This window comes from Ambystoma mexicanum, chromosome 2q, assembly GCF_040938575.1.
Source record: "Ambystoma mexicanum isolate Mex_15411 chromosome 2q, UKY_AmexF1_1, whole genome shotgun sequence".
NCBI classification, from domain to species: domain Eukaryota; kingdom Metazoa; phylum Chordata; class Amphibia; order Caudata; family Ambystomatidae; genus Ambystoma; species Ambystoma mexicanum.
In genome coordinates, this window is record NC_090924.1 from 1,484,703,524 (window position 1) to 1,484,716,751 (window position 13,228).

Below are 13,228 nucleotides of genomic sequence, written 5' to 3' on the forward strand. Positions count from 1 at the left end.
CTCACCAGCAGCACAGCGCCCCTGCTTTCAGTAGGCTCTCTATGTGTCCTACCAGCAGCACAGTGTGCCTCCTTTCAGTAGGCTCTCTATCTGTCACATCAGCAGCACAGTGTCCCTCCTTTTAGTAGGCTCTCTATCTGTCACATCAGCAGCACTGTGCCCCTCCTTTCAGTTGGCTCTCTATCTGTCACATCAGCAGCACAGCGTCCCTCCTTTCAGTAGGCTCTCTCTCTGTCACACCAGCAGCACAGCGTCCCTCCTTTCAGTAGGCTCTGTATCTCTCCCATCACCAGCACAGCGTCCATCCTTTGAGTAGGCTCTCTATCTGTTCCAGCAGCAGCACTGCGTCCCTCCTTTCAGTAGGCTCTCTATCTGTCACACCGGCAGTGCAGCGCAACTTTTTTCAGTAGGCTCGCTATCTGACCCTGAAGCAGAGCGTCCCTCCTTTCAGTAGGTTCTCTATCTGTCCCAAAAGCAACACAGTGTCCCTCCTTTCAGTAGTCTCTCTATCCGTCGCACCAGCAGCACAGCGTCCCTCCTTTCAGTCGGCTATCTCTCTGTTCCACCAGCAGCACAGCGTCCCTCCTTTCAGTAGGCTCTCTATCTGTTCCATCAGCAGCACAGCGTCCCTCCTTTCAGTCGGCTCTCTATCTGTCACACCAGCCGCACAGCATTGCTCCCTTCAGTAGGCTCTGTATTTGTCACATCAGCAGCACAGTGTCCCTCCTTTGAGTAGGCCCTCTATCCATCACAACAGCAGCACAGCGTCCCTCCTTTCAGTAGGCTCTCTATCTGTCACACCAGCAGCACAGTGTCCCTACTTTCAGCAGGCTCTCTATCTGTCCCACCAGCAGCACAGCAACCCTCCTTTCAGTAGGCTCTCTATCTGTCCCACCAGCAGCACAGCAACCCTCCTTTCAGTAGGCTCTCTATATATCCCACCAGCAGCACAGCAACCCTCCTTTCAGTAGGCCCTCTATCTGTTCCAGCAGCAGCAATGCGTCCCTCCGATCAATAGGCTCTCTATCTGTTCCACCAGCAGCACAGTGTCCCTTCTTTCAGTAGGCTCTCTATCTGTCCCACCAGCAGGACAGTGTCCCTCCTTTCAGTAGGCTCTCTATCTTTCCCACCAGCAGCACAGTGTCCCTCCTTTCAGTAGGCTCTCTATCTGTCCCACCAGCAGCACAGTGTCCCTCCTTTCATTAGGCTCTCTATCTGTCCAAGCAGCAGCACAGTGTCCCTCCTTTCAGTAGGCTCTCTATCTCTCCCACCAGCAGCACAGTGTCCCTCCTTTCAGTAGGCTCTCTATCTGTCCCACCAGCAGCACAGTGTCCCTCCTTTCAGTAAGCTCTCTATCTGTCCCACCAGCAGCACAGTGTCCCTCCTTTCAGTAGGCTCTCTATCTTTCCCACCAGCAGCACAGTGTCCCTCCTTTCAGTAGGCTCTCTATCTGTCCCACCAGCAGCACAGTGTCCCTCCTTTCAGTAGTCTCTCTACCTGTCACATCAGCAGCACAGCGTCCCCCCCTTTCAGTAGTCTCTCTATCTGTCACATCAGCAGCACAGCGTCCCCCCTTTCAGTAGGCTCTCTATCTGTCCCACCATCAGCACAGCGTCCCTCCTTTCTGTAGGCTCTCTACCTGTCACATCAGCAGCACTGTACCTCCTTTCAGTAGGCTCTCTATCTGTCACACCAGCAGCACAGTGTCCGTTCTTTCCGTAGGCTCTCTATCTGTCCCACAATCAGCATAGCGTCCCTCCTTGCTGTAGGCTCTGTACCTGTCACATCAGCAGCACACTGTACCTCCTTTCATTAGGCTCTCTATCTCTCCCATCACCAGCACAGCGACCCTCCTTTCTGTAGGCTCTCTATCTGTTCGAGCAGCAGCACTGCGTCCATCCTTTCAGTAGGCTCTCTATCTGTCACACCGGCAGTGCAGCGTTCCTCCTTTCAGTAGGCTCTCTATCTGACCCAGCAGCAGAGCCTCCCTCCTTTCAGTAGGCTCTCTATCTGTCACATCAGCAGCACAGTGTTCCTCCTTTCAGTAGGCTCTCTATCTGTCCCACCATCAGCACAGCGTCCATCCTTTCCCTAGGCTCTCTAGCTGTCACATCAGCAGCACACTGTACCTCCTTTCAGTGGGCTCTCTATATGTTCCAGCAGCAGTGCTGCAGGCCTCGTTTCAGTAGTCACTCTATCTGTCCCACCATCAGCACAGTAACCCCCCTTTCAGTAGGCTCTCTATCTGACCCAGCAGCACTGCGTCCCTCCTTTCAAAAGGCTCTCTATCTGTCACAGCAGCAGCACAGTGTCCCTCCTTTAAGCAGGTTCTCTATCTCTCCCCTCAGCAGCACAGCGTCCCTCCTTTCAACAGGCTCTCTATCTGTCACATCAGCAGCACAGCGTCTCTCCTATCAGTAGGCTCTCTATCTGTCCCACCAGCAACACAGCGTCCCTCCTTTCAGTAGGCTCTCTATCCGTCCCACCAGCAGCACAGTGTCCCTCCTTTCAGTAGGTTCTCTATCTCTTCCATCAGCAGCACAGTGTCCCTCCTTTCAGTAGGCTTTCTATCTGTCACATCAGCAGCACAGTGTCCTTCCTTTCAGTAGGTTCTCTATCTCTCCCATCAGCAGCACAGCATCCCTCCTTTCAGTAGGTTCTCTATCTGTCACATCAGCATCACAGCGTCCCTCTTTTCAGTAGGCTCTCTATCCATCCCACCAGCAGCACAGCATCCCTCCTTTCCGTCGGCTCAATATCTGTCCCACCAGCAGCACAGTGCCCCAGCTTTCAGTAGGCTCTCTACTGTCCCACCAGCAGCACACCGTGACTCCTTTCAGTAGGCTCTCTATCTGTCCCACCAGCAGCACAGAATCCCTCCTTTCCGTCGGCTCTCTATCTGTTCCACCAGCAGCACAGTGTCCCTCCTTTCAGTAGGCTCTCTATCTGTCCCACCAGCAGCACAGCAACCCTCCTTTCAGTAGGTTCTCTATCTGTCCCACCAGCAGCACTGTGTCCCTCCTTTCCGTCGGCTCTCTATCTGTTCCACCAACAGCACAGTGTCCCTCCTTTCAGTAGGCTCAATATCTGTCCCACCAGCAGCACAGTGCCCCTGCTTTCAGTAGGCCCTCTATCTGTCCCACCAGCAGCACAGCGTCCCTCCTTTCAGTAGGCTCTCTATCTGTCCCACCAGCAGCACAGCGTCCCTCCTTTCAGTAGGCTCTCTATCTGTCCCATCAGCAGCACATAGACCCTCCTTTCAGTAGGCTCTCTATCTGTTCCACCAGCAGCACAGCGTCCCCCCTTTCAGTAGGCTCTCTATCTGTCCCACCAGCAGCACTGTGTCCCTCCTTTCAGTAGGCTCTCTATCTGTCCCACCAGCAGCGCAGCAACCCTCCTTTCAGTAGGTTCTCTATCTGTCCCACCAGCAGCACAGCAACCCTCCTTTCAGTAGGGTCTCTAACTGTCCCATCAGCAGCACAGCGTCCCTCCTTTCAGTAGGCTCTCTATCTGTCCCACCAGCAGCACAGCATCCCTCCTTTCAGTAGGCTCTCTATCTATCCCACCAGCAGCACAGCGTCCCTCCTTTCAGTAGGCTCTCTCTGTCCTACCAGCAGCACAGCGCCCCTGCATTCAGTAGGCTCTCTATTTGTCCCACCATCAGCATAGCAGCCCTCCTTTCAGTAGGCTCTCTATCTGTCCCACCAGCAGCACAGCAACCCTCCTTTCAGTAGGCCCTCTATCTGTTCCAGCAGCAGCACTGCGTCCCTCCTATCAATAGGCTCTCTATCTGTTCCACCAGCAGCACAGTGTCCCTCCTTTCAGTAGGCTCTCTATCTGTTCCACCAGCAGCACAGTGTCCCTCCTTTCAGTAGGCTCTCTATCTTCCCACCAGCAGCACAGTGTCCCTCCTTTCAGTAGGCTCTCTATCTGTCCCACAAGCAGCACAGAGACCCTCCTTTCAGTAAACTCTCTATCTGTTCCACCAGCAGCACAGTGTCCCTCCTTTCAGTAGGCTCTCTATCTGTCCCACCAGCAGCACAGTGTCCCTCCTTTCATTAGGCTCTCTATCTGTCCAACCAGCAGCACAGTGTCCCTCCTTTCAGTAGGCTCTCTATCTCTCCCACCAGCAGCACAGTGTCCCTCCTTTCAGTAGGCTCTCTATCTGTCCCACCAGCAGCACAGTGTCCCTCCTTTCAGTAAGCTCTCTATCTGTCCCACCAGCAGCACAGTGTCCCTCCTTTCAGTAAGCTCGCTATCTGTCCCACCAGCAGCACAGTGTCCCTCCTTTCAGTAGGCTCTCTATCTGTCCCACCAGTAGCACAGTGTCCCTCCTTTCAGTAGGCTCTCTACCTGTCACATCAGCAGCACAGCGCCCCCCCCTTTCAGTAGTCTCTCTACCTGTCACATCAGCAGCACAGCGTCCCCCCTTTCAGTAGTCTCTCTATCTGTCCCACCAGCAGCACAGTGTCCCTCCTTTCAGTAGGCTCTCTATCTGTCCCACCATCAGCACAGCGTCCCTCCTTTCTGTAGGCTCTCTACCTGTCACATCAGCAGCACACTGTACCTCCTTTCAGTAGGCTCTCTATCTGTCACACCAGCAGCACAGTGTCCCTCCTTTCAGTAGGCTCTCTATCTGTCCCACCATCAGCATAGCGTCCCTCCTTGCTGTAGGCTCTCTACCTGTCACATCAGCAGCACACTGTACCTCCTTTCAGTAGGCTGTCTATTTCTCCCATCACCACCACAGCGACCCTCCTTTCTGTAGGCTCTCTATCCGAGCAGCAGCACTGCGTCCATCCTTTCAGTAGGCTCTCTATCTGTCACACCGGCAGTGCAGCGTCCCAGCTTTCAGTAGGCTCTCTATCTGTCCCAGCAGCAGAGCCTCCCTCCTTTCAGTAGGCTCTCTATCGGTCACATCAGCAGCACAGTGTTCCTCCTTTCAGTAGCTTCTCTATCCCTCCCATCAGCAGCACAGCTTCCCTCCTTTCAGTAGGCCCTCTATCAGCCACACCAGCAGCACAGCGTCCCTCCTTTCAGTAGGCTCTCTATCTGTCCCACCATCAGCACAGCGTCCCTCCGTTCCGTGGGCTCTCTAGCTGTCACATCAGCAGCACAGTGTCCCTCCTTTCAGTAGGCCCTCTATCCATCACAACATCTGCACAGCGTCCCTCCTTTCAGTAGCGCTCTATCTGTCACACCAGCAGCACAGTGTCCCTACGTTCAGCAGGTTTTCTATCTGTCATATCAGCAGTACTGCGTCCTTCCTTTCATTAGACTCTCTATCTGTCCCACCAGCAGCACAGCGTCCCTCCTTTCAATAGGCTCTCTATCTGTCCCATCACTAAGCACAGCGTCCCTCCTTTCAGTAGGCTCTATATCTGTCCCACCAGCAGCACAGCATCTCCCCTTTCAATAGGCTGTCTATCTGTCCCACCAGCAGCATAGCGTCCCTCCTTTCAGTAGGCTCTCTATCTGTCCCACCAGCAGCACAGTGTCCCTCCTTTCAGTAGGCTCAATATCTGTCCCACCAGCAGCACAGCAACCCTCCTTTCAGTAGGCTCTCTATCTGTCCCACCAGCAGCACAACACCCCTACTTTTAGTAGGCTCTCTATCTGTCCCACCAGCAGCACAGCAACCCTCCTTTCAGTAGGCCCTCTATCTGTCCCACCAGCAGCACAACACCCCTACTTTTAGTAGGCTCTCTATCTGTCCTTCCAGCAGCACAGTGTGCCTCCTTTCAGTAGGCTCTCTATCTGTCCCACCAGCAGCACAGTGTCCCTCCTTTCATTAGGCTCTCTATCTGTCCAACCAGCAGCACAGTGTCCCTCCTTTCAGTAGGCTCTCTATCTCTCCCACCAGCAGCACAGTGTCCCTCCTTTTAGTAGGCTCTCTATCTGTCCCACCAGCAGCACAGTGTCCCTCCTTTCAGTAAGCTCTCTATCTGTCCCACCAACAGCACAGTGTCCCTCCTTTCAGTAAGCTCGCTATCTGTCCCACCAGCAGCACAGTGTCCCTCCTTTCAGTAGGCTCTCTATCTGTCCCACCAGTAGCACAGTGTCCCTCCTTTCAGTAGGCTCTCTACCTGTCACATCAGCAGCACAGCGCCCCCCCCTTTCAGTAGTCTCTCTACCTGTCACATCAGCAGCACAGCGTCCCCCCTTTCAGTAGTCTCTCTATCTGTCCCACCAGCAGCACAGTGTCCCTCCTTTCAGTAGGCTCTCTATCTGTCCCACCATCAGTACAGCGTCCCTCCTTTCTGTAGGCTCTCTACCTGTCACATCAGCAGCACACTGTACCTCCTTTCAGTAGGCTCTCTATCTGTCACACCAGCAGCACAGTGTCCCTCCTTTCAGTAGGCTCTCTATCTGTCCCACCATCAGCATAGCGTCCCTCCTTGCTGTAGGCTCTCTACCTGTCACATCAGCAGCACACTGTACCTCCTTTCAGTAGGCTCTCTATTTCTCCCATCACCAGCACAGCGACCCTCCTTTCTGTAGGCTCTCTATCTGTTCGAGCAGCAGCACTGCGTCCATCCTTTCAGTAGGCTCTCTATCTGTCACACCGGCAGTGCAGCGTCCCACCTTTCAGTAGGCTCTCTATCTGTCCCAGCAGCAGAGCCTCACTCCTTTCAGTAGGCTCTCTATCGGTCACATCAGCAGCACATTGTTCCTCCTTTCAGTAGCTTCTCTATCCCTTCCATCAGCAGCACAGCTTCCCTCCTTTCAGTAGGCCCTCTATCAGCCACACCAGCAGCACAGCGTCCCTCCTTTCAGTAGGCTCTCTATCTGTCCCACCATCAGCACAGCGTCCCTACTTTCCGTGGGCTCTCTAGCTGTCACATCAGCAGCACAGTGTCCCTCCTTTCAGTAGGCCCTCTATCCATCACAACATCTGCACAGCGTCCCTCGTTTCAGTAGGCGCTCTATCTGTCACACCAGCAGCACAGTGTCCCTACGTTCAGCAGGTTTTCTATCTGTCATATCAGCAGTACTGCGTCCTTCCTTTCATTAGACTCTCTATCTGTCCCACCAGCAGCACAGCGTCCCTCCTTTCAATAGGCTCTCTATCTGTCCCATCACTAAGCACAGCGTCCCTCCTTTCAGTAGGCTCTATATCTGTCCCACCAGCAGCACAGCATCTCCCCTTTCAATAGGCTGTCTATCTGTCCCACCAGCAGCATAGCGTCCCTCCTTTCAGTAGGCTCTCTATCTGTCCCACCAGCAGCACAGTGTCCCTCCTTTCAGTAGGCTCAATATCTGTCCCACCAGCATCACAGCAACCCTCCTTTCAGTAGGCTCTCTATCTGTCCCAGCAGCAGCACAGTCTCCCTCCTTTCAGTAGGCCCTCTATCTGTCCCACCAGCAGCACAACACCCCTACTTTTAGTAGGCTCTCTATCTGTCCTTCCAGCAGCACAGTGTGCCTCCTTTCAGTAGTCTCTCTCTCTGTCACACCAGCAGCACAGCGTCCCTCGTTTCAGTAGGTTCTCTATCTGTCAAACCAGCAGCACAGCATCCCCCCCTTTCAATAGGCTCGCTATCTGTCCCACCTGCAGCACAGTGTCCCTCCTTTCAGTAGGTTCTCTATCAGTCACACCAGCAGAACGGCATCCCTCCTTTCAGTAGGCTCTCTATCTGTCACACCAGCAGCACAGTGTCCCTACTTTAAGTAGGCTCTCTCTCTGTCACACTAGCAGCACAGCGTCCCTCCTTTCAGTAGGCTCTCTATCTCTCCCATCACCAGCAGCACAGCGTCCCTCCTTTCAGTAGGCTTTCTATATGTCATATCAGCAGCACTGCGTCCCTCCATTCAGTAGACTCTCTATCTGTCCCACCAGCAGCACAGCGTCCCTCCTTTCAGTAGGCTCTCTCTCTGTCACACCAGCAGCACAGCGTCCCTCCTTTCAGTAGGCTCTCTATCTGTCCCACCAGCAGCACAGTGTCCCTCCTTTCATTTTGCTCTCTATCTGTTCCAGCTGCAGCACTGCGCCCCTCCTTTCAGTAGGCTCTCTATCTGTCACATCAGCATCACAGTGTCCCTCCTTTCAATAGGCTCGCTATCTGTCCCACCAGCAGAACAGCGTCTCTCCTTTAAGTAGGCTCTCTATCTGTCCTACCAGCAGCACAGCGCCCCTGCTTTCAGTAGGCTCTCTATCTGTCCCACCAGCAGCACAGCAGCCCTCCTTTCAGTAGGCTCTCTATCTGTCACATCAGGAGCACAGTGTCCCTCTTTTCAGTAGGCTCTCTATCTGTCTCACCAGCAGCACAGCGCCCCTGCTTTCAGCAGGCTCTCTATGTGTCCTACCAGCAGCACAGTGTGCCTCCTTTCAGTAGGCTCTCTATCTGTCACATCAGCAGCACAGTGTCCCTCCTTTCAGTAGGCTCTCTATCTGTCACATCAGCAGCACTGTGCCCCTCCTTTCAGTAGGCTCTCTATCTGTCACATCAGCAGCACAGCGTCCCTCCTTTCAGTAGGCTCTCTCTCTGTCACACCAGCAGCACAGCGTCCCTCCTTTCAGTAGGCTCTGTATCTCTCCCATCACCAGCACAGCGTCCATCCTTTCAGTAGGCTCTCTATCTGTTCCAGCAGCAGCACTGCGTCCCTCCTTTCAGTAGGCTCTCTATCTGTCACACCGGCAGTGCAGCGCAACTTTTTTCAGTAGGCTCGCTATCTGACCCTGAAGCAGAGCGTCCCTCCTTTCAGTAGGTTCTCTATCTGTCCCAAAATCAACACAGTGTCCCTCCTTTCAGTAGTCTCTCTATCCGTCGCACCAGCAGCACAGCGTCCCTCCTTTCAGTCGGCTATCTCTCTGTTCCACCAGCAGCACAGCGTCCCTCCTTTCAGTAGGTTCTCTATCTGTCCCAAAATCAACACAGTGTCCCTCCTTTCAGTAGTCTCTCTATCCGTCGCACCAGCAGCACAGCGTCCCTCCTTTCAGTCGGCTATCTCTCTGTTCCACCAGCAGCACAGCGTCCCTCCTTTCAGTAGGCTCTCTATCTATTCCATCAGCAGCACAGCGTCCCTCCTTTCAGTCGGCTCTCTATCTGTCACACCAGCCGCACAGCATCCCTCCCTTCAGTAGGCTCTGTATTTGTCACATCAGCAGCACAGTGTCCCTTCCTTTCAGTAGGCCCTCTATCCATCACAACAGCAGCACAGCGTCCCTCCTTTCAGTAGGCTCTCTATCTGTCACACCAGCAGCACAGTGTCCCTACTTTCAGCAGGCTTTCTATCTGTCATATCAGCAGTACTGCGTCCTTCCTTTCAGTAGGCTCTCTATCTGTCCCACCAGCAGCACAGCGTCCCTCCTTTCAGTAGGCTCTCTCTCTGTCACATCAGCAGCACAGCGTCCCTCCTTTCAGTAGGCTCTCTCTCTGTCACACCAGCAGCACAGCGTCCCTCCTTTCAGTAGGCTCTGTATCTCTCCCATCACCAGCACAGCGTCCATCCTTTCAGTAGGCTCTCTATCTGTTCCAGCAGCAGCACTGCGTCCCTCCTTTCAGTAGGCTCTCTATCTGTCACACCGGCAGTGCAGCGCAACTTTTTTCAGTAGGCTCGCTATCTGACCCTGAAGCAGAGCGTCCCTCCTTTCAGTAGGTTCTCTATCTGTCCCAAAATCAACACAGTGTCCCTCCTTTCAGTAGTCTCTCTATCCGTCGCACCAGCAGCACAGCGTCCCTCCTTTCAGTCGGCTATCTCTCTGTTCCACCAGCAGCACAGCGTCCCTCCTTTCAGTAGGCTCTCTATCTATTCCATCAGCAGCACAGCGTCCCTCCTTTCAGTCGGCTCTCTATCTGTCACACCAGCCGCACAGCATCCCTCCCTTCAGTAGGCTCTGTATTTGTCACATCAGCAGCACAGTGTCCCTTCCTTTCAGTAGGCCCTCTATCCATCACAACAGCAGCACAGCGTCCCTCCTTTCAGTAGGCTCTCTATCTGTCACACCAGCAGCACAGTGTCCCTACTTTCAGCAGGCTTTCTATCTGTCATATCAGCAGTACTGCGTCCTTCCTTTCAGTAGGCTCTCTATCTGTCCCACCAGCAGCACAGCGTCCCTCCTTTCAGTAGGCTCTCTCTCTGTCATATCAGCAGCACTGTGTCCTTCCTTTCAGTAGGCTCTCTATCTGTCCCACCAGCAGCACAGCGTCCCTCCTTTCAGTAGGCTCTCTATCTGTCACACCATCAGCACAGCATCCCCCCCCTTTCAGTAGGCTCTCTATATGACCCAGCAGCAGCAGAGTGTCCCTTCTTTCAGTAGGTTCTCTATCTGTCCCATCAGCAGCACAGTGTCCCTCCTTTCAGTAGGTTCTCTATCTCTCCCATCAGCAGCACAGTGTCCCTCCTTTCAGTAGGTTCTCTATCTCTCCCATCAGCAGCACAGCGTCCCTCCTTTCAGTAGGTTCTCTATCTGTCACATCAGTAGCACAGAGACCCTCCAATCAGTAGGCTGTCTATCTATCCCACCAGCAACACAGTGTCCCTCCTTTCAGTAGGCTCTCTATCCGTCCCACCAGCACCACAGCGTCCCTCCTTTCTGTCGGCTCTCTATCTGTTCCATCAGCAGCACAGCGTCCCCCCCTTCAGTAGGCTCTCTATCTGTCCCACCAGCAGCACAGCATCCCTCCTTTCAGTAGGCTCTCTATCTGTCCCACCAGCAACACAGTGTCCCTCCTTTCAGTAGGCTCTCTATCCGTCCCACCAGCAGCACAGCGTCTCTCCTTTCTGTCGGCTCTCTATCTGTTCCATCAGCAGCACAGTGCCTCTCCTTTCAGTCGGCTCTCTATCTGTCCCACCAGCAGCACAGCATCCCTCCTTTCAGTAGGCTCTCTATCTGTCCCACCAGCAGCACAGCGTCCCCCCCTTCAGTAGGCTCTCTATCTGTCCCACCAGCAGCACAGCGTCCCCCCCTTCAGTAGGCTCTCTATCTGTCCCACCAGCAGCACAGCATCCCTCCTTTCAGTAGGCTCTCTATCTGTCCCACCAGCAACACAGTGTCCCTCCTTTCAGTAGGCTCTCTATCCGTCCCACCAGCAGCACAGCGTCTCTCCTTTCTGTCGGCTCTCTATCTGTTCCATCAGCAGCACAGTGCCTCTCCTTTCAGTCGGCTCTCTATCTGTCCCACCAGCAGCACAGCATCCCTCCCTTCAGTAAGTTCTCTATCTGTCACACCAGCAGCACAGCATCCCTCCCTACAGCGGGCTCTCTATCTGTCACACCAGCAGCACAGCATACGTCCTTTCAGTAGGCTCTCTATCTGTCCCACCATCTGCACAGCTTCCCTCCTTTCCATAGGCTCTCTACCTGTCACATCAGCAGCACACTGTACCTCCTTTTGGTAGGCTCTCTATCTGTCACATCACCGCACAGCATCCCTCCTTGCAGTAGGCTCTCTATCTGTCACATCACCAGCACAGCGTCTCTCCTTTCAGTAGGCTCTCTATCTGTCACAACAGCAGCACAGTATCCCTCCTTTCAGTAGGTTCTCTATCTTTCTCATTAGCAGCACAGCGTCCCTCCTGTCTGTAGGTTCTCTATCTGTCACATCAGCACACAGCGTCCCTCCTTTCAATAGGCTCTCTCTCCGTCCCACCAGCAGCACAGTGTCCCTCCTTTCAGTAGTCTCTCTCTCTGTTCCACCAGCAGCACAGCGTCCCTCCTTTCAGTCAGCTCTTGATCTGTCCCACCAGCAGCACAGCATCCCTCCCTTCAGTAGACTCTGTATTTATCACATCAGCAGCACAGCGTCCCTCCTTTCAGTAGGCCCTCTATCTGTCACATCAGCAGCACAGTGTCCCTCCTTTCAGTAGTCTCTCTATCCGTCACACCAGCAGCACAGCGTCCTTCCTTTCAGTCGGCTCTCTATCTGTCACATCAGCAGCACAGTGTCCTTCCTTTCAGTCGGCTCTCTATCTGTCCCACCAGCAGCACAGCATCCCTCCCTTCAGTAGGCTCTGTATTTGTCACATCAGCAGCACAGTGTCCCTCCTTTCAGTAGTCTCTCTATCTGTCACACAAGCAGCACAGCAACCCTCCTTTCGGTAGGCTCTCTATCTGTCACACCATTAGCACAGCATCCCCCCTTTCAGTAGGCTCTCTATCGGATCCATCAGCAGCACAGTGTCCCTCCTTTCACTAGGTTCTCTATCTCTCCCATCAGCAGCACTGTGTTATTCCTTTCAGTAGGCTCTCTATCTCTCCCATCAGCAGCACAGTGTCCCTCCTTTCAGTAGGTTCTCTATCTGTTCCACCAGCAGCACAGCATCCCCCCTTTCAATAGGCTCGCTATCTGTCCCACCAGCAGAACAGCGTCTCTCCTTTAAGTAGGCTCTCTATCTGTCCTACCAGCAGCACAGCGCCCCTGCTTTCAGTAGGCTCTCTATCTGTCCCACCAGCAGCACAGCAGCCCTCCTTTCAGTATGCTCTCTATCTGTCTCACCAGCAGCACAGCGCCCCTGCTTTCAGTAGGCTCTCTATGTGTCCTACCAGCAGCACAGTGTGCCTCCTTTCAGTAGGCTCTCTATCTGTCCCACCATCAGCACAGCATCCCTCCTTTCTGTAGGCTCTCTACCTGTCACATCAGCAGCACACTGTACCTCCTTTCAGTAGGCTCTCTATCTGTCACACCAGCAGCACAGCGTCCCTCCTTTCAGTAGGCTCTCTATCTATCACACCGGCAGTGCAGCATCCCTCCTTTCAGTAGGCTCTCTATCTGACCCAGCAGCAGAGCGTCCCTCCTTTCAGTAGTCTCTCTATCAGTCACACGAGCAGCACAGCGTCCCTCCTTTCAGTAGGTTCGCTATCCTTCGATCAGCAGCAAAGCGTCCCTCCTTTCAGTAGGCCCTCTATCTGTCACACCAGCAGCACAGCGTCCCTCCTTTCAGTAGGTTCGCTATCCTTCCCATCAGCAGCACAGTGTCCCTCCTTTCAGTAGTCTCTCTATCAGTCACACCAGCAGCACTGCGTCCCTCCTTTCAGTAGGCTCTCTATCTGTCCAACCAGCAGCACAGCGTCCCTCTTTTCAGTAGGCTCTCTATCTGTCCAACCAGCAGCACAGCGTCCCTCTTTTCAGTAGGCTCTCTATCTGTCCAACCAGCAGCACAGCCTCCCTCTTTTCAGTAGGCTCTCTATCTGTCCTACCAGCAGCACAGTGCCCCTGCTTTCAGTGGGTTCTCTATCTGTTCCAGCAGCAGCCCTGCGTCCATCCTTTCAGTAGGCTGTCGATCTG